This window comes from Phacochoerus africanus, chromosome 14, assembly GCF_016906955.1.
Source record: "Phacochoerus africanus isolate WHEZ1 chromosome 14, ROS_Pafr_v1, whole genome shotgun sequence".
Classification (NCBI taxonomy): Eukaryota; Metazoa; Chordata; class Mammalia; order Artiodactyla; family Suidae; genus Phacochoerus; species Phacochoerus africanus.
In genome coordinates this window covers 2,807,256-2,829,175 of record NC_062557.1, presented here as the reverse complement: position 1 = coordinate 2,829,175, position 21,920 = coordinate 2,807,256, and the positions used below count along the sequence as shown (strand labels likewise).

The 21,920-nt window shown below is 55.1% G+C and overlaps 1 protein-coding gene across 4 annotated transcripts in view; it reads right to left on the bottom strand.

The window, feature by feature from the left end:
- The window catches only part of RBFOX3 (RNA binding fox-1 homolog 3), a 431,817-nt gene that overhangs the window by 254,179 nt on the left and 155,718 nt on the right, over positions 1-21,920 (bottom strand). Inside the window, exon 2 of one of the 4 annotated variants that reach the window (XM_047758491.1) lies at positions 20,899-20,965. The exons of the other annotated variants lie outside the window; for them this stretch is intronic. The gene's annotated coding sequence lies outside the window, so the exon portion shown is untranslated. The remainder of the gene's footprint in view (positions 1-20,898; positions 20,966-21,920) is intronic. 4 annotated transcript variants of the gene reach the window in all.

The following is a 21,920-nucleotide window of genomic DNA, read 5'->3' as shown; positions in this document are numbered from 1 at the left end:
AACGACCTGCGAACTGAGTGAGAAATGGTGATTCATTACCCCTGATGTGTGATGATGGCTTAATTATTTTTCTAACTGGGGAGAGCCGCTTTCTGACAGCAGGTGCAAATGAATTCTCCACTGTTTTAAGGAGTGATTGGCCCAGGACAGGCAGAAAACTGGAAAACCTAATTAAATCGGGAGACTTGTGAAATAAATGAAGCGGGGAGTTTGTTTGCTTGCTGCTGACGGGTATTAACGATTCCTGGAGAGGCTCTGAGGGCTCCTGCCGGAGTAGGCGTGGGGGACACAGACGGAGGAGCCTCACGGGCCACGGGCCACGGGGACCTCAGGTGAGCTGCACAGGAAAGCATAGTCCAAAGGGCCTGGACACTGACTCCGGGGGTGTTTGGGCCAAGCATGGTCAGCGCCTTTGGCTTTCAGTTCCCTGGGCTGTAAAACGGGAGGCTGGACAGGTGCAAGAGAGGGGTGGCTTGACAAGCACTGATGGGGGGATCCCCAGGGAGTGCCCAGCATCTGACTCCGGAGTGTCCGGGTCCAACCTGCCCGCTGACCTCCAGCCGCTTACCCCTGCACCCCATCTCTGTCCCCAGCCCATGAGAGGCTTGTATGGCTGTGGTGGAGACAGGTTGGCATGAATTTTAATAGGTAAGGGCTGCTCTCTTTCTTGACTTTTGGGCAGGGCTTGGCCGTCCCCCTTTGCCCCCCTCCCCCTATCTCCCACCCCCTGGCATCATTTAGGGGCAGAAGCTGCCCAAATCCCTTTCCTTCCAGCACTGCCCCTGAGTACAAATCAGGTTATGCTAATTTCCCAGAATCCTCTCATCTTTCTAACAATCCTACACTGGATGAGCCCCACCCCCGCCAATACCCTCGCAGATGAAGGACCACAGGAGACTTAAGGGGCGAGGGGAGAGAAGGAAGCCTCAGAGCTGAGGCTGGGTCCACCGCTGGCAGCTGGCTGGGTGGGGACATGGAAGCGGGACCCCCCACACACCACTCCTCCAGCCCGGGGAGACTCCGCTCTGGGTGGAGCCTCTGCTTGAGAGCTGGAGGCTTTAGTGGCTTCACTGAAGACAAACGTCATCAGGCTCCATCCCCTCCCCTGCTCGCAGCACTGCACCCTGTGCCCAGGCACACAGCTGGCCCAAGAATGGCACAGATGCAGCTGAAGGCCAGCCTCTTAGGGGCCAGGAAGGAATCCACGTGGGTCCAGACCTAAGCCCTGGCTCCTCTTGGTCCTCCACCCCCAGCCGGGCCACTAGGGCTCCTTCCTCAGAGGCCACTTTCTTCCTCTCCCACTGCTCATCTTCTGGTTCCTCTAACCATACCCTGTGCCCAGCCCTGCACCACCCCCAGGCCTCTCCTGCTCAAGAACCATCCATGGTTCCCTGTGGCCTGATATTTTGAGACTGCCCTCAGCCCTGACTTTCAGAGCCTTTTCAAATCTACCTCCAACCCATGGAACCCCTAGTTCCCACCTCTATTTGATCCAGCCTGGCCCTTGGTCTCCCCACACATCCCACACTGGCCCTGTCCCTGCAGTTCCTGTGCAGGGACACCCTCCCCTGGCCTTCCTATCCTACAGCTTCCGGCAGCCTCGGCTGGCTGGCCCAGCCCCTATTCACTTTCCCACCTCCAGAGCCCAGCGACATTCCTACGAAACACCACGCCTGGGGCAATTAGCTCTTCCTTGTATGGGTATTTTGACCTCCTGCCTAGTCTGCAAAATCCCCAGAGACAAGAATCATGGGAACTCAAGAATCATGGGGAAATCTCAGCCTCCACATCAGGACCTGACACCTGATCTAGACCCAGAGACTTACAAGCAGCATTTGTCTCAGAAACTTGCAGATCTGCAAGCATCATCCACCCACGGTACCCAGCACAGTGCCGGGGTGACAGAAACCCCCAGGCATCCAAGTGCTCATGCCCTCCCGCTGGCCGCTGCAAAGCAAATCCCTCTGGACTTCTCCAAAAATAGAGAAGTTTATTATCAATTACTTTACAATTGATTTTTTCCAACATTTTATCGTAAATGCCTTCAAATATAGGGAAGAGCTGAAGAGTCTGCAGTGAACACCTGGGTACCCCCCACCCTTGCGTGAGTCTACACACACTCGATTGCGTATCTGTCCATCTCCCCACCCCTCTGACACCCATCAACCTATTTTATGGCGTTTGATGCTTCGGAAAGTAAGCTGCAGACATCTCTGCGCTCCCCCATGTTTCGACATGTCTATCATAACTACAGTTCAGTTTGTTTACAATTCCTTTTTTCTTTTGAGATTAAAATCTACACACAACGAAATGCACAAATCTTCAGTGTCCCACAGGATTGTAACCAAGCAGGACCCTATGGGGCCTCCTGGGACAGAGCCCTGCCCCAAGGTCCTCAGCCTGCCTCTTGTTTGTAGAAAAACTTTAGCTTCCTAGGCCTTCCCCGAATTCTGAGGCATAAATTTAATCAGAGAAGTGAGGGAAGGCAGAAGCAAAGGAGAACAGTTAAGGCAAAATAATAATACTTTAAACAAAGTCAAGTAGCTTTAGTTCCTCCGCAAGGGCTATAAATAATATTTTGAGCCATGCCCTTTGAGCAGTTTTGCAGACACTGAAACCCAGGTGGAAGAACATAACTGGAATGTTGCCCCAAAGCACATGGACCCCAGACCCCATCAGAAGGCCGACTGCCTATCACCTCACCGCCAACCAATCAGAAGAGTGTTCGTGAGCTGATCACGTCCCTACAACCCTCCCGACCCGCACGCACATCCTTAAAAACCTCTCCCTGAAAGCCATCGAAGAGCTCAGGCCTTCTAAGCACTAGCTGCTCGGAATCCCTGCTTGGCACCTGCAATGAGCTCTGTACTCTCCTTCACCAGGGCCTCGGTGGCAATGGATTGGCTTCACTGCAAGCAGAGGAGCAGACCCACGTTCAGTTCAGTCCCAGGGTGAGTTTGCCAATGCACACACCTGTGCCACCCTCACCTGCCAAGATGCTGACCGTGACCCCCTCCCTCCAGAAAGACGCCCTCCCCCCTCAGTCACCGCCCCTCCAGAGGAGAACGCTGTTTTAACTGTTTCCCCCGGATCAGTTTAGCCTGTTCTAGAATGTCCTATAAATGGAACCACGTTCTTTCGTGTCTGGCTCCTTTCATTCTATAAAATGTTTTTTAGCCTCATCCGTGTCTTTATGTGTCTTAAGAGTCACATGCCCCTTCTTCACGGCTGCAAAATGTCCCCTGAATGAAGGTCCCGCCGTTGGTGGATTTATGTCCCTATGGTGGACACGCTTCCGAGTCTGCACTCTTATAAAGAGAGGTGCTGTGAACAACCTTAATTACCTTTTTTTTCCCTTGAGAATTTCTTGTCTTACCCCTTCCTTGCCACCTGTTTCTTTAGTGGAGTAGCCCAGGTGGAGAAAGCCAGCACCCCCTGCTTGTTCCCTGGCTGCCGATGGCTCTAGGAACAGGCTGAGCCCCCAAGCCCCCAGGCCGCAGCTCTCTCCCCGCGGGGTCTGACTCTGGCCCACGGCCCTCTCCACGGCCCCGGGATGGCCGGCTCTACCGCTCCTGCCGCCACACCCTCCTTCGTGTGTGCAGGGGGGGACAGCCCCCCTCTTCTCCCTGGGGCCAGTGAGGCCTGGGCAGCCTCTCAATTGACCTGTTTCTCCCACGGGCCAACCCTCCCCTTGACTCCCGGTTGCGGGGACTGTGGGAAGGGGAGGTCGGGTCTAGGTGAGGACGGCTCCCTCTCTGACTTTCACACCCACCAGCGAACCGTGATAACCCACCACGGCGAACCTCCAGCTGCACATCTCCCGAACCACGAGCCAACTTTGTGTCTCCCCCCCTCCCCATTTCTATGTTGAAACCCTAACCCCTATGTGATGGTGTCTGGAGGTGGGGTCTCTGCGATGAGATCAGTGTCCTGACTCAAGAGACGCCAGAGCTCTCGGCCTTGTGAAGACACAGCAAGAGGGCAGCAGTTTAGAGGCAGGAAGACGCTCTCTCCAGAAACCAAATCAGCCGGTGCCTTGATCCTGGACTCCCAGCTTCCAGAGCTGTGAGAAAGAAATGTGTGCTGTTTAAGCCGCCCGCTCTGTGGTAGTTTGTGAAAGCAGCCCGTGCTGTCTAAAGACAACCGAACAAATGTGAATGTTTACTAAGGACCTACTACGTGCAGGGCAATAGTTTGAGAACTGTGGGGAATGCAAAGAAACATGAGACGGAGAGTGCTTTCCAGAAGCCACTGTGCTAACCAGAAGCGAGGCGGTGCAGGAGCCACTGTGGAGTGACAGAAGTTACAGCTCCATTGCACTCACCTATGCCCACGTGCGTCTGCCCTATTTAGGGAAAGTAACAGCACACACCTCTTGAGTGAACAAGTGAATCAGTCAACCTTATGATAAAGGTCAGAGAGTCCGCCCTGTTCAAAGAGGCGCCTCCCGAGGGGAGGCTGGGAGGGAGCAGGGCTTTCCCTCTTTGCGTGGCGTGCGTCTGTATTGCCCAAATGGTCCGGGAGCGCACCCTGCCTTCTTTCAAAGAAGTGTGAATTTCGCAGGAGAGACGAGATGAAAACACACACAATCGTCACAACTCAAGACATGGGTCTGGCTTAGATTCAAACCAGAAGGCACAAGTGGTTTGGAGGAAGGATAATCTCCCCTGGGATTGGAGGCCGTGGAGGAGGAAGGACTTCACAGAATCACAAAGAAGGAAGGAGAAGGAGAATTCCCTGGGATGGGAGACTGCCAGGAGGGTTTTCGTAGAAGGAGCCCCGGGTGCAGGGTCTTCCTTGCTGAGAATTGAAGCAACAGGGAGTCATTCCTCCATTCGTTGACACTATATGAACACCTACTATGTGCCAGGCACTGGGCTAGGGGGTCGGAATGCAATGGGAAAAAGACAGTTCCTCCTCCAGGGAGTTGGCTAGTGGGAGATGCAGCTATTGGTCTGCCTACGGCCCGGGCTCCGGCCGCCAGTGTGCTCCTACCAGCTCCTGCCCTTGGCAAGGGGGTATGTTCCCAAGGTCTCCGTTGTCCACATGTAAGTGGGGTGGTGGGATCACCGGCCTCCCGGGGCCACTGCGGGGCTTAACTCTGAGGCCTCCTGCATGCCAAGCGGGTGCCTGGGCTGGGCGAGCTCAGGGGCAGTGGCTATTAATGGCCGCTCCTGTGGAGTAATTCTTTTTATTTTACTTATTGAGGGGAAATTCACCTAAAGCAAAACTAGCCATTTTAAAGTGAGCGATTTGGTGGAATTTAGTAATCACCACCTTCTTCTAGAAGGTCTCCATCACTGCAGAGAAACCCCCTGCCCTTCCTGCAGTCTCTCCCCGTTACCTCCCGTCCCCAGCCCCCACCTCCTGGAAACAACTAATCTCCTTTCTGTCTATGGACTTGCCTATTCTGGACATTTCAAAGCAAGGGAATCATACACATGAGGCTTCTGCACCTGGCTTCTTTTGTTTAGTGTCAAGATTTCAAGGTTTGTCTATGTTGCAGCAAGGACTTTACTCTTTTCACGGCTGAATCACATTCCACTGTATAACCACAATTTGTTTGTTTGTTCATCTGCCCATAGACACTTGGGTTGTTTCCACCTTTCAGCATTTGTGAATGGTGCTCCCACAAAGCCCCGCATTTCAGTTTCGACGGAGGTGTGTCCAGGAGTGGGACTGCTGGGTCATCCGCTGTTCCTGTGTTTAACCTTTTGAGGAACTGGCGTGTTGTCCTCCATGCATGCGCCACTTTACACTTCCACCGGCCATGGATGAAGCTTTCAATTTCTCCACCCTGAGGATTATCTGTTTGTTTGCCTTTATTCTAGTGGCACATAAAGTGCCCGCCAATTGATTCTTTACTACTTGACCTTCTGAAATTCATAAGTGATATGCAGGGGGTAGCTGGCATGGTGCCTCCTGCCCACATGGAAAATTCTTAGCAAGACATGAAGAGCAAGGGCAGACAGCTGGGAGCGGTTGTCCTATACCCCAGAGCAGGCGGGCCCAAGACCTGGCAGTGGGGTTTAGCATTCTCCCCAGACTGGACACCAACCTCGTGGTGTCAGCCTGGGGCAGGTGCACTAGGGAGGCTGGCACGCCACCTGCCTCGTGTGTCCCTCTGTCTGATGCCTTTCTGTTCCAGCCCCACTTGCAGCAGGGGTGCCAGATGAAAGCAGCGCCCAAACACTGGGCCCTCTGGGGCCAGGCTGCCTCTGGGTCAAGGCCCTCCAAGGTGTGGGTCCACCCTCTTCCTACAGTCTCAGGCTGCCCCAGGCCAGCTGCGTCTGCCTGCCCACTGGGAACACTGCACACTCACCTCTGCCTCTGTGCCCTGGCAGCTTTCCCAAAGGCCCCCAAGATTCTGTGCCCCTAGAATCCTCAAATCTCCTCCAAAGTAGTGAACCAAAGAGGAGAAGGGCCTCTGTGAGGGGATTTTGCAGATATAATTAAGGCCAACTCAGCCTACAGGTCCCAGGGCCAAGGTGTCTGACTTTCCTCCCAGGTCTGGAAGAGGTATCCCTCCTTCAGGCCCACCCCCAACCCAGACTTCCCCCCACCTGGCCCCTCTTCCTCTGCTCTGTAATCATTGCCTATTTTCCCCATATCCCACCTACCCCATGAGGCTGTACATCAATGTCAGCAGGACCAGAGTCAGAGTCTCTGTGTATCTCCAGTCTCCTATGGTGCCTGACATGGAGCATCCATCCATCCATCCATCCATCCATCCATCCATCCAGGCAAGGAGAAGTTTCTGAGCACCTACTATGAGCTAGACCCACAAATAAGGCAAACCCTAGGCTCGCAGAGCCCTGGGAGAGCACTTAGGGGCTGTTGGTGAACAACTGCCCTGCATGAACACTCAGAGTGGGGCCAATTAAATGAAAAGTGTGTGTTTGTGTGCACATGTGAACATGTGTGGTGTGTCGTGTGGGTATCGCCTAGTGTGTATGTATGTGATGTAATGGTGTATATGGTATGTTTGTGTATGGATGCATGTGTTTGCATGTGTGTGTGAGTGTGTGGTGTGTGTTTATACCTGTATGTGAGTATGAACATGTCTGTAGTGTAATTCCTGCCAATAGGCCCCCCAACCCCTGGTCTCCCCCAGAGTCAGATTTTCACTATCTCGCTGCAGCCAGAGAAACAAGCTACCGCTGTCCTGTCCTTCTTCCATTCCCAAGAAAGGGGAAATTGGGTATTTTCCCTAAAGGCTCTTCTGATTTAAAAAAGCAAAACAAAACAAAACAAAAAAAAACAATGGAAGAGAGGGAGCTGCCCGAAAAATGTCACTTGCAGATGGAATACAACAAGGAGAGATACCAAAACAAGAACCAAAGCAAACCTGGACCGCCAGACTCTCCTGGTGAGGGAAGGGGCCTGTGTGATCCTCAGCAAGACAGTGTCACACAAGGCAGCCTCTTACCCAAGCTTAGGATTGGAGACTGTGCTCTCTCAATCCCCCTGACCTAGAACCCAAGTTCCCCAAAAGGAAGGGTGCTGAGTCTCTGGGTGGAAGACTAGCCATGGATCTGGCCATCCCTTAAGAATTCAAAAGGCATTGTGGGTCCCCACGTCACTCAAAAGTCTTGGGGTGATGGGGTGTGGGGAGGGTCCACAGACAGGAAAGTGTAGGAAGTTACCAAATGCCCCGTCTTCCAGCCACAGGTAAGGACAGCAAGCACCATCCTTTCCAAACAACCAGGTGGCATGTGGCAAGCAGGTTTTCACGTGGAATAAGGAAAGAAGGCTCTCAATGACGGCAGAGTCATGACCAGAGACTGAAGACCCACTTCCTTCCCCTTTCCAGGTCCACCCCTGGCGGTGGGTGGGAAGCCTGAGGCCGCTGGGCTGCTGTCAGTGAGCCCACTCGGGCCCCCGGCCCAGGAAGCACTGGCACCTGCATGGCCAGCCTGCACTCTCTTCTGGGGCCTGGCCAGAGGCCACTCATGTTGGCTTCCACAGGGCACACAGCTGCCATGCCATCTGCAGCACAGCCGGCAGCCCTGGGCCCTGTGCCCTTGGTGAGCGGCCCTTGCCAGCCTCACATGCGCCGGAGGTGGAGATACTGGGACCCACCCGGCTACCCTGAACAGGTAGGCGGGGGTTCTGGGGAGGGGTGAGGTGGGCATGGAGGGGAGCTGGGAAGCTGTGCAACAGGGGTGGGGTGGGCGAGGCAGTGACCTCTGAAGGGATGGCCCAGGACAGGGTACAGAGGGGAACGCAGGCTGAGTTTGAGTAGCTAGAAGGAAGCACCCTATAGGCCCTGCCGGCCTAAGCCATGCAGTTCTTCCCAGGCCTGGTGTACCGGGAAAGCCCAGGCTCCATCCCAAGCCTCTCAACGTCCCACTCGCAATCAGAGACCTGCCAGCCGTACTTTCTATTAAATGCAAATCAGCAATTGCCTCGCTGAAGAGCAAGAGGGAAAAAAACCATTATAAACAAAATCTCTGCCACCATGGAGACCATTCAAAACAGCCCACCCGCCGTCCCGCCTGCCTTCCGAGAATAACGTACAGCTGAGTTCCTGCACACCGCATTATGATTACTTTGTAATGATGAATAATTTCCTCCTGTCCATAGAAAGACAGATTAAGGCACAGGCCTTTCCAAACGAAGCCCCCTTTTAGGATGCATTTCAATATGCAAATGAGTTATGTCACAGTTCACCCCTCTGTCCCACCTGGTCTCCCCATCTGTCTCTGCCTGCCTGTCTGCTCCAGGGTCACGCCGTGGATTCTGAGGATGCCAAGGCAGGTCCAGGAGAAGCCTGGCTGGGCTCAGGGATGGCTGCTGGAGGAAGCAGACCCCGAGAGGGAGCAGTCAGGCACCACAGAAGAGGTATGTCGGGGAAAGGCCCACACAGCCCAGGTTCTCTGCTGAAGAACAGCAGGCTCCGGTCACAAGTGCAATGATGGAGGCGACATCTGCCCATTTTGCCCAGGCAGCTCTCAAATACCCATGACTGCAATGCCTGGCACGGGCACTGGGATGGAGCCACAGCTGCAGGGGAGGCTGGCATGGTCCCACCCTCTGTCCCCAGAAGTCTCCCAAACCACTGATTTCCCCTGCTGCTAACATACAGGAAGCCACTGCGGCCCAATGCCACCTGGGTGAAGGAATACAAACCACGCTACAATCACAGCTGTCAGGCTGCAATTTCAACTGCAGGGATCTGGGTCTGGGGCACTCAAGTGACTTCTGACACCACTCAAGTTCAAGGCCACACCATGCCACCTGCGAGGACTGCGGAGCTGGGGTCCCTGGGCTGAAGCCCTGCAAAGCGGGACAGAACTTCCGTGTTATTTTAAAGCCCAAATGGGTTTCAAAGAGGCAAACCCCTGGCAGGCAGAATCCTACCCGGGGTTGGGCAGCATGCAGAGCCTGGCAGGGATGACCAAGGGGGTCTCCCTGTAGGAGAGTCTGTGTGTGCTGGGGAAGCAGGGGGGCCATGGGAGGGGTGTCTCTGAGCATGCTCAAGACCCCAGGAGAAATCTCCTCATGCTGGAGCCAATTCCTCCCATCCCCCAAATGCAGATGCCCCTAAGGATCTCTGCTCCCCATGGCTCTCAGAGGGGCCTGTACCTCCTTCCACCCCCTCCTCCTCCTCCTTGCCCTGCTCTCTGGGACCCACAGGACGCCAGCAACAGAGTCCTGCCAGACCTCTCCTGGCAGAGCTGGGCTGCCCCCAGGTGCCCACCAAGACCAAGGATGGGTCCTAGCACATGCAGGAGGGCTGAGGGGTGGCAGGGCCCCGCCCACAAGCAGCTGCCCACATCGGCAGCTCTTGGATCAGGAACTGAACCTGGGGTGGTCCCTGGCCAGCCGTGCCTTGGTGGGAGCCCCTGCCAAGCCCTGTCCTGCTCGGCCCACCGCCCAGCCCACAGCCCCCTCCCTCCCTCACCATAGTGTCAAAGGGTCTCCGTCCCACTGTCTCCCACTCAGGAAGAACACCACTGGGTTCAGAACCTGAGATGACCATAGGACCCAAGGCTTCAGGTGTGGGCCCACAGGTGTACCTACAGTGAGAGGAGACCCACCCTGCCACTTGACTGGAGGTGGGCCCTGGCGACAATCCTAGGAGAAGACTAGCCTGGGCTTAGAAGAGGCCGCCGCTCACATTTCAGAAGCCCTGGGGCCTGTCTGCCTGGATGCTGACCCCTTAGCCTGGCAGTGGAGCTGGCTCTTTTGTGACCTTTAGAATCTGAAGCAACACAAACAAAAGCCCCTAGAAGCGAAAGTCTGGAGAGGCCACCTGTGGACCAGGGAACATCCTGTTTCAGGGACGTGGCTTCCCTTTGTGCTGATCACAGGTGGCAGGTGACCTCGCAGATGTCTGGCTGGGCATCTCACACCTGGCTGGCAGGTCGGGCATAACCTCCCTTCTTCTCGGGATCCCTGGACATGGTTTGGCATGGTTCCCATGCCCAGGAAGGGAGAGGGTAGCCCTGCCCTGCTCACCCCCTCACCTCTGCAGAAGGTGAGCATCTCTCATCTGGTGACGGAGCAGCTAGGGAGGTAGGAGAGGAGAGAAGCACCATGAACAACCTGCAGGCGTCACCCACACAGCTTGGGGGGGGGCGGGTCCTGACCGAGGGGAGGTGCTCCTCGTTGCCGAACTAAACCACCACCAGCAGCAGCAAAGTCTTCAGTGCCACCCCCACCCCTGCCTCCCTGGCCAGTACCCCTGGTCAGAGGCGGGCTCTGCAGTCTTTCCTGAGGACTTCAGAGAGGACACCCTGGGCCCATCACCATCCCCTTCAGGGACCAGCAGGAGCCTGGCCTGTCCCTGGGTGTTGAAAGTAAGCGTCCCCACGGCCTTTCTTATGAATCAAACTCAGCCAGGGAAATCCAGGCTCAAAGGTCAAATGGACACTTTACACCCTCAGGGTGACTGTTATCAAAGTACAGAGAAGAACGAGAGCCGGCGAGGATGTGGACAAGTGGGAACTCCCGCGCACTGCCGGTGGGAACGCTGAAAGGTGCCGCCACCGCGGAAAACACTCTGGCAATCCCTTGAAAAAGTAAACATAGAATTACTGATCCAAGATTCTTCTTCTGGGTACATAACCCCAAAAAGCGAGAGAAGGGACCTGAATAGATACGCGTACACTCGTATTTACAGCAGCAATATTCACGGCAGTCAAAAGGCAGAAGCAGCCCAAGCGTCCGTGGACGGAAGGGAGCAAACAGAATGCGGCCCATCCACACTGTGCAGCCCATCCAGCCTTAAAAAGGAAGGAAGTTCTGACCAGGCTGCAGCACAGGCAGACCCTGAGGACCTCATGGTACATGAAATGCGCCCATCACAAAAGGCCGATCCTGCGGGCTTCCGTTTACATTAGGTGTCTGGGATGGTCAAATTCATAGAGACAGAAACAGGACGGGGGTGCAGGGGCTGGCAGAGGAGGCGGGGGGGCTAGTGTCTAGGGGGACAGAGTTTCAGCTTTGGGAAGGTGAAAAGCTCCGGAGAAGGTGGTGCTGACGGCTGCACAGGAATGTGAATCTCCTTAATGCCACAGGATTACGTCCTTGCTAAAACTGGTTAAACTGGTGAATCTGGTGTTCTGCATGTTCTACCACAATGTTTGAAGTTAAAAAAAAAGTCTCTCGGATGTCCCGGGCTTCCTCCAGCTGCAGACTCCCCCTTACACCCACCCACCCACCCACGTGCACGCACACATGTGTTTCCCAAGCTAAAAGTCAGTCAAGGTCTTTTTCCAACAAAAGAAAGTACCTGCCTCCCCATTTTCTCCATCAGATGGTCCCCTAAAGCAATTCTGCAAAAAAGGATCCAAACTGTGCCTACTGATCTTGGGTGAGGAGGCAAGGTCCAGTGGGAAAACTGCTCATTGCTGCTTCCCAGTCCGATCAAGTGACACCGTGTGTGTCAGCCCAGTGCCTGCTTCTTGTGGCCGAAAGCAAGAAGGACATGCCCACAGGCCCCCAAGCACATCAGGGTGGGGGTGGCCAGACCCACCAGCATCCCAGCTCCGGGCGGCTTCTTAGCAAGGAAGATCAAGCCGGAACCTCAGAGGAGGATATGGGGGGACAGAGGGGCACAAGGGGGACAGACCAGGACCAAGAAGCAGGGAGACGGCAGGAGCTATGCCAAGGGCCCACAGTGTCCCACTCCGCTAAGACCACCTGAGCAAGAGACTTGGGAGAGGGCTTCCCACCCAACAGAGTGAACGAGGAGACTGTGCAACAGGGTGAGACCTGGTTCATTCGGGACGCAGGTCGGCCGTGGGGGCAAGAGCTTTAGCTGGGTCAGGGTGGCAGGTTCAAAGGCAGTGGAACCTTTCTCTGTGCTAACTCAGACCCAGCTATAAATGCATCCTTCTTTACAGCAATTCTACTCACATTCTGCTGGACAGATTTCAGGAGCCCTGGGTTCAGGGCGGGTGAGACGGCTACTGGTCTTGGGAGACTGGGTCACCCAAGCTTGAGAGGAAGAGCAGCACCTTCTGAACACCATGGATTCCTAGGAACATTCCCACAGCAGCTGAGCCATTACCTGCGCTTTCATTTTCCCTCGCCCCACCTCCCTGCGTCTGGGGGCTGCTCTGCCAAGTGTGTGCACGTGTGCATGGACATGCAATCCTGTGTTTCATGCACATGCTGCTGTGAATGCCTCCTCTGCTCACTAAGATTTATTTTACCCCTTGGGAGGCCTCTCCCTGGGTCAGAATGCAGCTCTGTCTACACTCTGAACCGTCCACAGTGAGAGCAGGCGCTGTGTACACCCCCAGGAACACAGAACTCCAACCACTAATCTTCCTCTCTGCCATGTGCCAATGGCCCTCAGAGGGAAGCGCAGACAGCTGAGGGCACGCCAGAGCCCCACCACAACCGAGACCTGGGTACCCGCAGGTTTCATGCGCATGTAGGAGGTCAAACCAGAACTTCAGAAAGTGCACAGCAAGCAACAGGTGTTCACCAGCTACTAACAATGGATGTCTGTGTGTGTGTGCATACGCCTGTGTGTGTGTGTGGGTGTGTAAAATCCAGAGGCACCCAGGGCCTCTCACCACACAATGCACGCAACGCGGCCTTTTAAACAACATAATCTTGGAAAAGCGCCTCAATCTCTGACCCTGAGTGTCTTCATCTCGTCTCCACGGGGGGAAAGAGACTTACCTCCCTCCCACCAGGAAGCCCCCTCGGGAGTGACTGCCAGGGTTCAGACCCGACGCCGCGTGTGGAAGCGCCTTGGAAAGCACCACGGAGTTCGAAGGCGCGGTTATTCCGTGCACGTCTGGGAAGCCCCGGGCAGCCCCCGTGCCTCCCTCGCCTGGAATCATTAGAGATAGAAGATGAACAGGTGTGTCTCCTTTGAGGCAAATCTGATGTTTCAAAAACACAAACTGGCTGATGATTCACTTCACAAAAGGTTCTCTTCGTGTGGAAATGGATCAGTCCCAAGCGCACTCTAAATACACTGCTATTTTTAAATTACCTGCTGACCTCGCGGTTCCTCAGAGCTGATGTGCAGCACTGGGTCAGGGCCTCCCGATCAGGACGCCCCTACCCAGCTGGGGCTGCGGGAGGAAAGTGGGCTGTGGCGGGGCTCTGCTGGCAGGTGCAGCAGCCCCCTGACGTCTTGCTCCTGGGCCCCGTCCAGGCCCTCTCCGGCCTCTCTGGAAAAGGCGATGTGCGCCTGCCTGCCCACACCCCAGGAGCAAGGCCCAGGCTCTCATGAAGGTTTGGGGGCTCTCCGAAGGCAAGGCGGTTATCAGCTGAGACAGCAAAGCTGAAGCCCCCCAGTCCTTACTTTCCAGGGCTTGGCCCCCTGTGCCCCTTCTAGTGGCTGATTTTCATTGGTATGTTTTGGCTGCAATAAGCCATAACTGTGGGTATAACCTGAGCCCTGTGAGTCTTTCTAGGAAATTACTGAATCTGAGGATGGTTTCAGAAGCCCTGAACTTGAAGTTGGTGTCAGAAGTGTGGGTGCTGCTTCTAACAGGATGGAGCCCTCAGCTCCTGCAGACAGGGACTGGGGGCTCACGGGCAAGATGCCACTCTGCTGGCTAAGCATCAGGGACCCAGCCCAGCCCACAGGCCACACCCATCACGTGACAGCCCCTCCACTGAGGAAAGCATGAGGTAAACAGTCCACAACAGGAGAGGTGCGTACACATCACATGGACGTGAAGCCCAAGGCACAAACCCTGAGTGGCTGGCACTGGGGACCGAGCAGGGAGGCCGCAAAGGTCAATGGCCCTGGGAATGTGGGCTCCGGGCCCTAGCACGAGGGCCCCAAGGACTTCTAACCCTGTGCATCTGACACGGACCCCAGATGACCAAGCAAGACAACACGGCCCCAGGCAGCGATGCTTCCTCCCGTCCTGGAGCAGGGGTCTCCTTGAGACCAGAGGAGGGTGTGGCGAGAGCGGGAAGTGAGACGACCAAGGGAGAGGAAGCTGAGGGGACTCCAGTGAGGATGGCCCGGAAGGTGGACTGAGGGTGGAGGGAACCAGGCCAGCTTTCCGAGTTTCTGCATCGCCCCAGCCCACTCGCCCGCGGCATCCACCCATATCTGTACAAGCTCCTCTCACACGATTTCAGCTCTTCTCTCAGAATCACAGGAGCCTCTTTCCCACCCCTCAGGCAGGTCTAGAGTAATGAAAAGGTAAAGAAAGGGGAGGAAAAATGCCCCATTTTTCAAATCGATGTGTCCAAGTCCAAACTATGTCGTCTCGTTTCATTAGGGCTTGCTCCCCGGGGCTCCAGGTAGAGGGGCTCTCCTTGGAGGCCCGGCCCCCCTTCCGAGGCTCCCTGCTCCCCAGAGGCTTTGGGGGGCAGGGGGACGTGCGGTGGAGATGCCATTTCTGCCCAAGGTTCCGTTTTCGCGTATCCATCAAAGGCCGCCTTCGGGGGCTGAGTGGTGTATGGAACCAGCTGTGCCGAGGGCTTTATTAAATCCCGCCCGGCTGAGACTAGCAGGGAAGCGTACTGGCCGCTGACTTCCATGGTAAACAACCACCAGTCCTGAGGGGCTGCACCGGGCTGTGGTGCCTGGGGATGGGGCTCCCGGGGGTGGGGGGGAGGAGGCATGAGGGACCTCGCTTGCACTTTTAGCACATGCTAGGTTCTGGGCCAAGGCAGGACTTAGAGCTGGGGGAGCCCCCGAGAGAAAGGGGTGGGCCTGGAGGGAGAGGAGAGAGAGGTCAGGAGAAGCCCCCCGCAAGCAGCCGTCCTGGAGAGGTGGTGGGGCGGGAAGAGGGAAGCCGTGTGCCCGGCGGCTGGGAGCAGGCTGGGTGCACGCAGCCGGAGGGCTGCTCAGCAGTGGCTGCAGACCCACGCTTTCCCTAAAATGTACCTGGCCTTCCTCGGCATCCCCACCACCTGGACACGCCCGACCCGCCGTCACACCACCTCTGCCTGTATCTGTGCGCACGGCCTCTACCTGCCAAGTGTGCAGAGGGGCAGACTTCACACATGGTGGTGCCTCCAGGAAGAGAGGTTCACACCCCCACCCCAACTCCTGCCCAGAGCTCCTGCAGACGGCTCTGTGCCACTGCTCTGGCCTGGTGCCTGCCCAGGGTTTCCTGTCCAGGCTGAACCCCCTTGCCCCTTTCCTCAGACACCTCTCATTCCCATGTAGCTGCTGCATAGCAATGCCACCCTGGGAAAGGTCCCCAGCGCCCCCCAGAGTCAGAGCGGGCTGGGCCAGGTGGGGCGCTGCTGGAGTCTTGGCCTGTTTCAGAATTGCACACGTGCCCCTGCTGGCCCCCACCTGTCTGGGTGCCCAAGTGGGAAACCTGGGGCTCTCCCTGGCGCCTCTCCCTGCATCACCATCTGCCATGAATTGTGTCCCCTCAAGATCAATATGTTGACGTCCAATCCCCAATGTGACTATTTGGAGATGGGACTTTAAGGAGGCAGCGAAGGTGAAATAAGGTCATAAGACAGCGGGGGGGCGGGAGGGGACGACTTGATCTGATAGGATTAGTGTCCTTATAAGAACAGACAGCAGGCGTTCCTGTTATGGCTCAGTGGTAACAAAGCACACCGAATAGTACCCATGAGGACACGGGTTTGATCCCGGGCCTTGCTCACTGGGTTAAGGATTCGGTGTTGCCATGAGCTGTGGTGTAAGTTGCAGATGCGGCTCGGACCCCACATTGCTGTAGCTGTGGTGAAGGCCGGTGGCTGTAGCTCCGATTCGACCCCTAGCCTGGGAACCTCCATATGCTGTGGTTGCGGCCCTGAAAAGTCAAAAAACAAAGGACAGAGAGAGTGCTCTAGCATACTACACACGCACAGAAGACAAAGGACACATTCACGCCTACACACACACACACACACACACACACACACACACACAGGCACACTCTTCCTTGAGGCTACTTTGCCCCCCCACCACTATTTTCACAAAGGCAGCCGGTGGCAGGGCCACATGACTCAGGACATGGTATATGTGGCTTTCTGGCCATGGCTGACACTTCATCTGATGTGGCCACCATTAAAACACTGCACCTGCAAGGCCTCTGATGACCAGCCATCCCAGCCTCCCCTTCCTCCGAGACTGAGTCCAGGCCAGCTCTCCCACTCAGCCTTAACAAAGGCAGCCACAGGGTGGCTACCCCCACATCCACCTGCTGCCTGAACTATTTCTCTCTCTCTCTCCCTCCCTCCCTCCCAGCCCCTGCAGGTGCCCGGTCCCCCTCAAAGTTCCAGGGTGGCACCCCACAAACAATCCCATCCCCACAGTTGCACCAGGGAGCCATGTTTGTGCTGGAGCCCCTGCCACCTGGAGGGGCTACCTGCGGGACACCGATCCCAGCTGCGGTGAGGGAGGGGTGTGTGCCATGCTGCAGCCTCGGGGACCAGTGCCCCTTCAGAGACCCCCGCCCCCGGCCTGGCTCCGGGCCTGCAGCCGCCCACACCCCTCCTCTCACATCCAGCTGTCCGGAGCCTCTTGAGCTGGTCTCACCCAGCCACCTGTCCCTCACACGGGGCTCCCCACCCCTTCCCACGCCCTTTCTCCTGCCAAGAGGCCTGCCCACTTGCTTCCATTTATCTAAGTCTCCCTTCTTTAAAAAAAAGACCTGCTCACAAAAACTTCTGTGACGGCCTTCGTGCTCAGGGACACCACCTCCTCTGCATCCGGGGGCGCCATCATCCACAGCGCACCTGATGTGATGAACATCTGGGGACTGGAGGATGAAGACCACACTACGGAACCGGCCAGATTTTGTATCGATTGTCACGACTCATCTGGTCCTGCCGGCAACACTAAGAAGCACAGAGGGTGCAGGTGCCTGGGGCTGCAGGCTGGGCCCCAGAAGCAGGGCCCGAGTTGCTGGCCTGGACCAGTGAGCAGATGGCCTCCCCTGCTCACCGCCCCCCCCCCCCGCCCCCGCAACATCATTGTTATCTGGGCTCTGAATGGCAGCTTCCTTCCCAGGCACCTGTTCTGAGTCGGGTAGAAAGCCGACTCTCATTCCAATACCCTGCCCCACAGAACCAGGAGCTCTGCTTTATAGGTGACAAAAGCGCGAGTTGGTGTCTCGCTGGGGTCACACCCTTCATGAGTGGGAGCCAGGATTTAACTCCCACTCTCTTGGGTTCCAGAGCCCATGATCCCTGCACTTCTTCTTCTTCTTCTTTTTTAATTTCAGGAGGAAAGGGAGAGTTTAAAAAATTAAACACAGTCTTTCATCTAGGTACCCATGCTTCTGCTCAACCCAGGTTCTGTTCTTGACCTGAGAGCTGGGCTCTGTGAAGGGAGAGCAGTGGAAGGGGGGCAGGGGACACAAGGACATGGGCCTCCAGTACCCCAAGTCCCAGCAGATGCTGCACACAGGAGGTGCCTGGTGATGGGATTCTGGCACTTAACCGGCCCCCCTGGAGACATGCTGCTTTCCCTAGCATTGTACCAGGACAGCAGGGGCAGCCGCTGGCTTTGGAGGTGTTTGATCCCAACAATAGCCCAGTCACTGAGAGAGCCACTGGCTGATGAGAATCTTAGGAGACTGAGCCTATCTGAAACATCTTCGAAGGGAAAAAAACACATAAGAAAAAAGTGGAAAATAAGGATTCAAACCTATGCCTAAAACGCTCCAACATACCAATAAGTGGAAAACCATGCCCACACTTAAGGAGTCTCTCCAACCCACAGTTTATTTAACTGTCCTTTTTAAGGGACTCTTAATCAGAAAGGTGATTTCAAAATCAAATATGCTTTTGAAAGTACTTTTGTTCCTAGAGTAAAGTATAAATATGATTTACCCTATACTATGCTCAACAAATATTATTTCTCATCTGCCAACAGACTCCCTTGTAAGAGCACGGGGCACGAGGTCAGGGCCGACGAGCCGCATATGCACCAAGCACTGAATTCTGATGCTGCCTGCAGACATCAGCCTATCGACCCACGTTTGCTAGGAACATAGCAGGAAGGGTCAAAGAGTGGAAGTTAGTTGGGATCTGCAGTCAGAAGGACAGCCTGGAATTTCCAAAATCCAATCAGAGAATCGCTCTTTTCTGCCGAGCATAACGCTTTAAGTCAGGCCTGAGACCACGCTCATAGGTGTTAGCTCTCGAAAATGACGGAGGCATCTGGGGCCCGACAAACACGCAGTGTGAAATAGAACCTGCATAAACACACGGGCAGTTCTCATTAGTCACGGACTGATGTTCTATCAAGTCGCCACCAACACTGAATTAACCACCGGCTTAGCTCCTGGGAGCCTGTGGCCACGACAACTTTGTCAACCCCATCAATCCATGACCATCTCAACCGCTTTAAGTGCACAGCTCAGGGGCGCTGAGGGCACTGACATTCGTGTGCAACCATCACCACCACCCAACTCCAGACCTATTTTCATCTTGCACAAGTGAAACTATGCTCATTAATCACTAAGTCGCCCTCCCTTCCCTGAGCCCCTGGGACTTGCCCTTCTACCGCCTGTCTCCACGAATCGGACTCCTCTAGCGCCTCACATGAATGGGGATCAGAACATCTGTCCTTTTGTGATTTCACTCAGAATAAGGTCCTCAAGGTTCCTGCATGTTGCAGCAGATGCCAGGATTTCTTTCCTTTTTAAGGCGGAATAATAGTCCATCGTGTGGATGGGCCACATTTTGATTATTCATCTATCCATGGACACGTGGGTTGCTTCTACCTTTTGGTGACTGAGTGATGCTGCTGCATTGAATACAGGTGCGGAAATATCTCTTCAAGACCGTGCTTTCAATTCTTTCAAAGAAGTGGGATTGCTGGTAGAGTGCTCTTTATTTTTTGTTTGTTTTTCATAGAAATAAACATCCACATAGAGCGTCACGTTTTGGGCCAGGCCACAGAAGCCAGTTTGGCTTGCAGCGGGGAGACCAGGTTTCCAGGATGGTGGGGAGCCTGTATCTGTTCACCAGAGGCCCACGTTCACTCTCAAAGGGTCACGAATGGCTCTTTATTCACACACAACCTGTTCGGCTAGAACTATTACCTTATTTGTTTCAAGTGGAAACAAAGGACAATTAATTAATTTGTTAATTATTCTTCCCTCCTTTCCACACACACTGGTATCAAAGGCCCCACGTCCCAGATGTGAAGGGAACAAATTCGTTTACTGATGAGGAACCGGGGAGATGCCCTGAGGCAGGGGAAGGAAAAAAATTAAAAAGCAAACGAGGTACACGGTTTCAAAAGGAGACCTAATTGGAATAATCCTAGAAGCTCCACTGGCTCCTCTTCTCAGAGACGAGTAGGTCTGTGGGACAAGCCCCAGCATCTGCGAGGCTGGCTCCCTCCCGGTCTGTGCTCTACGTCCAACTTGGGAAGTGCCCAAAAGGAGTGCGTGAGTAAAACACCCAGCACACGTAGCTTTTGGGATTTCCTCTTGGTCCCCCCCCACCCACTGCACCGATGACCCAGCCCCGTGCCCGCCACCCCCCAGCACTCGAGGAGTGCGCTCCAGGTCACCCCACGGGGGACAGGCACATTCGACTGGCAGGCGTTGGCAAGAGCAGCGAGCTCGCCTGTTGGAGGAGCGCTTCTGCGGAGAGACAGCAGACAGGTGGTCGCACACAGGGACCCCCGACACGGTCCCACCTTGCCCTTCTGAGCCTTGCCTCTGGGCCAGGACCCCTTCGCCGCATCCGCACCTTCACCCCAGCGACCCAGGACTCAGGTCAGTTGACCTGGACAACGTCCCTGGGTAGTGTCCAGGGGTGGCCCCGCTTGTTCACGCCGCTCATCATGTGACTTTTCAGAGCCTTCTGCGGAAGCAGAGTGTACTTCCCACCCCTGGACATTGGGCTTGGCCGCGTGACCAGTGGGAGGTAAGCCGATGTGAAGCAAGCAGAGGCGACAAAGTGTGTTGGGGGTCCTGCCTTTGCCATGCCTGGCCGAACTCCCCCGGAGTGGCTGCCCAGCATGGAGCCACAGGGGCAGGCCTGAGCCCACACCAGAGCAGGGAGCCCGAAGCTTGAGCAGAAGCACCCGGCCCAGCTCAGCCCGGATCAGCCGGCACCCAGGCGACTTGCAGACACACCACAAGAATACAGGCGGCTCTAGAAATTCAAGGCTAACCCTTGCTTCTAGGGGAAATACAGAACCCTGATCACATTTCCAACAACCTATCAATAAATAAACCTATTTTGTGTGTGTCTCTGTTTAAAATGCCTTTTTTAATACACACTGTTAATTCATTCCATTGCGCTTACAGCCAACAGCACCATAGCATGTGCCTGAATGGAGCTTATCCAATGCGGTGTTTTCTCTGCAGGGTGCATCGCAGCCTCCTGGCACTTAGGGACAGCGGACACACCCCAGCACTATGCTCAGGGTGATTCCAGCAGCGAAATCACCAACGAAAAGCGCAAAGATACAAAAAGTGTGGTACGAAACTGTTTCCACATGACAGCTACAAGAAAGCAGAACCTCACCTGTTCAGCCTCAGCCAGGAACACCTGCGGCAGAGACTCAAATTTTTCACTGCTCTTCTGCACACATCTGCAAAGGACCATGGAAATGCCATTTGTATTGAGTAAGGGGTTACAAAGAAATGTTATTAGCAAGGAGGCAAATTTGCAAATATGGAATCCGCAAATAATGAGGGTTGACTGTAAATTATTATCGTTCAAGGCCACTGATTTATGGGGCAGTTGGTCAGGTGTCAAGAATTGACTGCTCCATGTGATGACGACCCGGGATCCACACCCTCAGCTTCCAAGACTGGAAAACCCGGACCTGTTAGACGACCTGGGACAGGCCGAAGACTCTGAAACAAACCAGGGTGGCAATCCCTGCACAGAGGTCAGAGTGGGAAACAAAAGCCCACAGCCCTCTTTCAGGCAACACGCCTCTCCCTGCCTGTCCATGTTGCTGCTGCATCACTTCTGTGCATGGCCCCCAGTGGATCTAAGCCCAGGTGGAGAATGTAGAAAGTGGGCTCCTGTCCTCAAGGGGTCGCAATATCCTTGGTGCTGCCTTGACAACAATTTGAGAGAAGCATCTTGGCCGCTGCCTTCTACTCATCGGCTAGGGTACCGTGTGTGGGCTTTAGGATTTGAGGTGTCGGGAGTGGGGGGGAAATACCAGCACGCCAGCCAGGACCTCTTAAAGGCAGCTGGGCCGAGCTGCTTACTACCGCAGGACGGCTCTGCCTGCAAAATGCAGACACTTCCGTGCTGAGAGACACTGAGAAAGGCTGACGGTGAAGGTCATGTTCATTGTTGGATGATGTGGAATCGAAAGGGGAATGAGCAGTCCCGTCTACTCAGAAATCACAAACCCGGTCAGAGCGAGGAGACGGAAGGCAGGCCCGCCAAAGACGAGCAGCCCGTCTTGCCTTACGCCCCTCAGGACACCCGGATCTCCTGAAAATGGGAATATTGTGAATGTTCTCGGCTGTCTTTGGCACCCGTGGTTCTGTCTGATGTTTTTAGGGGATTAGCTGAGAGGGCAA